This window comes from Plectrocnemia conspersa, unplaced genomic scaffold, assembly GCF_051122295.1.
Source record: "Plectrocnemia conspersa isolate PC_06_02 unplaced genomic scaffold, ASM5112229v1 ptg000009l, whole genome shotgun sequence".
Lineage (NCBI taxonomy): Eukaryota > Metazoa > Arthropoda > Insecta > Trichoptera > Polycentropodidae > Plectrocnemia > Plectrocnemia conspersa.
In genome coordinates, this window is record NW_028277173.1 from 24,546,997 (window position 1) to 24,550,974 (window position 3,978).

Below are 3,978 nucleotides of genomic sequence, written 5' to 3' on the forward strand. Positions count from 1 at the left end.
GGTCGACCGTGGAAGTAAAATAGAAGCTAAGTTCGAGTATATCATCTTACTCTGGAGAGAGGGAAACCCTCTCTAGAACCACTCTGAAATATTGCCAAACCTTTGCCGAGAAGTGCCTACCAGCTGCCTGCATGCAATGGGTTTGAGTCTTCCTCTCGAGACAACATCGGTATTAAGCCAATCGTTTTATTATTACATAACATTAAACTCTACGAATTAATTTACACCCTATTCTAATATTTTTTTATAAATTAAAAATAAGTCAATGATTAACAATATCGCACTCTTACAATAATTCGAATTAAAAATAGACCACCGAAAATCTATGAAATATTAAATACAATCGTGGGGAACATTTGTAATGCCTAACCGTTTCTCAAACGAGATAAAAATCGCAAATAAAAGTCATCTAAACCCTCTTTTCTCTGAAATATCCAAGATAACAGATTCGAGCTACGGTCGAAGCAGTCGTGGCAGCATCAGAGCACTTTGAGACTGCAACCTTAGAACCACATACACGGAGAGAGACTCTCTTTGAGCGCCATTCAAAAGATAGCATCTCTATGCCTTTTAGAGGATCGATTTCCGCAGTTTTAGATGCTGCGTCGCCGTGATCTTTCGTACGTTATATCGAAGTAAGCACAATCAACACTTACTAAATAAATAGTGAGACACCAGACTAAAATCAGTTTGTAAATTAGTGACATATATTTTAATAATATAAATTATTATTACACATAAGCACGAGCTAAATTAATTTTATTTTCATTATTCTTAGTTAGATTAAAAAAAACTAGGAAAACCTATTCTATGATAATTGATTGATCTGGTTGATGAAAAAATAGTAATATATATGACACGAGCCTATGTTTTTCATGTATTAGTCGTCGACTTATACCACTGGTCATCTGTAATTGTTTTATTTGAAACGCGGAAAAGAATAGGTGAATATTTTGTTTTTCTCACATAATCACAAGTACACAGCACACCGTCAAGAAGCCGGAAGAACCTATACCTTCCAGAGAGACTGCGCTAGTAGAACACCCGCTGGAGACTGCGCCTTCAGAACAGGTAAGCTATAAAACTCTCTATAAAACGGTTTACAAACTAAATAGTCAAAGAGCATAACATTATGTAATATGTTTGAAAAATACTTAACATTATTTAAAATGGTTGAATTGCTTTTAATTAAAGTCAGTCACACATTTTTAGCAAATAAAATATTAAATTTGATCGTTAAACACGCGAATATGTATTATTGGACTATTTAAAAATATAAAATAGATAATAATACGTTTCCATAGTAATTGTTAGATAAACAGATTTGTTTTTATTAAGTAAACAAGCAAACTTATAAAATAATAATCAAACGATGGCATCTGATTTTATTTATTTTCAATTGTTTGTGTTTGATCTTTTTAAAATTATTTTCTGCATTTTTTTATAAATTATATTAAATAAACCTAAATATTAAATTAATTTAAAATAAAGCCATACAAATAATTTATAACACATGTTTATATATGTACAATGAAAATCGCCACTGCTTAGATGAATGGGCGCAAGCCAAATTTAAAACCAATCGCGTTAGTGTTAAGCTCTATTTCTGATCCATACTTTTGTGAAAGTTAACGTTTAAGGTAGCACCACATTGGGTGAATATCCGATAATTACAAAGGGCAGTACCAACAATTGTATTTCTATACGAGAGTGCATAGTATTTTTTTATTAATGTGTATCGAAGTTTATTTTTATAAGCTATGAGACACATTAATAAAAAAAATACTAATGCCCTCGCATAGAAATATAATTGTTTGTAAAAATATTTTTATGTTGTGGTCATTGTGTTACCTTTGACTTTTGAAAGTCTGTGTGGCTATTCTGCAATTCTTGGGTGCTCTAAAATATCGATTTCACTAATGCTTTGTTAAGCCAAACCTTTATTATATGCAGATTTCTGACCGTTGTTGTTGGTACACTTCCATAATCATACTGAAAAAGTAAAACTTATGTTGCAAAATTGTAGGCATATATAAATTGATAAACATAGCCAAAATATGTATTTCAATTTACTTATATTTTTTAACTAAACTAATAAACAATAATAATGATGAATAATATGTTTAATGCTTTCTGGACTGAATCTAAAATTTGATGTGAAAGCTGCTGCTATCTTTGGTATTCTAAGGGCTCTCTCGGTCAGTTCGGCGTAGCTCCGCCTAGTGCAAATTCGGCTGAAATCCTGTTTATTCCAAGTTGAAAGTTAAGTGGTAATCCTGTATGAAATGTGTGTAGTATTATGGCTTATGTAGTCCAGGGTCCTTTTGTATTTGGTTCTCTGACGATGATTCGAGGCGGAACCAGACTCTTTGTTAATAATACAAATATAATCACTCGTTGTCATGTATAATGGCGTTACGTTAGAGTCTAAATCAGTTTATTTGACTATGTTATTATCTTTTAAAATGCAAAGATTGATTTATTAAAATATGCTTCAGGATTTTGTTGCAAGTGCTTTGAAACTGTTTATAGACGTCCGCTCGGACACGCATAAAGGTTTGTTTGTTGCGCCGACGAAGTAAATTTAGTGGATATTGATACATATCTTATTATCTCTAAGTTTCTTCTAATTACACAACTTACTAGACCGCTATCTATTAACATTGCTGAGGAAAAAAAGATTGAGAATTTAGTTAGACCCTTTTAGCAAGTCTTTCGTGTCTTATTTCGTCTCTGATTATGAAAACAAATGATTACAGACGGTCCGAACACTTGATACAACAATTATTTAAATGATTAGTTAATATATATCAAAAACAGTTTACGAAATACATGAATATATTAAAATTAGTTGTTCCACTTTTTTTCAAACCATTCCCATGTCCATTAAATCAATGTTATGACTTTGTATTTTCATAAATTTAGTATTTCTAGTTTTATATATTGTTAATAGTAATTATAGATGAGCATTTAAAAATATTTCAATTTTGGACGAGAATATTAATGCTGTTTTAATCAGATTAAGTGAGCATACGGAACGCATGTAACGCACGCCCTTATCTCTCACTCACTCTCGTCACTTAACACGCGAGCGAGTGAAATGGAATGAATCTTACCATACGCGCATGGTATTAATAATTCATATATAAAATTTGCTTAGTGCTATATTCTCTATTGCCTTTAGTTTTAACCAATTTATTAAATATGTTAATTTATTTATATTTATAATCTATTTTGATTTATACAATAATATACTATAAAACATAAATTAATATATAATATAATTAACACATTTGCTTTTGATGTGTACATTATTTTCTTTTATTAGATTAGCTATGATATTTATATAATAGTTATTGTGTCTCTTGTGAATTTATCAATATTTAATTAATAATATATTATTATGTATGTTATATAACGAAAGATATAATAATAGTTTAAAATAAATATGTGGTATAAAGCTGCGTGTAAATCATTTTCGTTATTGTCCATAATTACATTCATTATGCTCCATGACCAATAACAATAGAAAAATTATAAGTTCTTCTAAAACCAGTTAAAAAATGAGGTCAAAGTCACACTATAAAATTCAACAACAATTAATATATAATTAATATAAATCTATATAAAATATATGTTTTAGTTCTCTGGATGAATTCCAAAAAAATATATTTATATATGTATATACATTTTTTCAAGGACAACATATGATATTTTAAGTAACAAACGTCTGAATACGTTTACTTTTCTCATTGAAAATGTTTATCTACAAGATATACATTGATTTTCATCTTAATATACAATAATATCTAACATGAAAAAGAATGATAGATGAAACGTGTATGTCCATACGTTACACCTTTTATCATAAACGTTCTTATTAGATTTTAAATAATATGTTTTATAAATGAAAGTGCACGTGGAATTATAAAAATAAATTGGCATAACGATCAATGATTTTCAAATAGTGCATCCAGA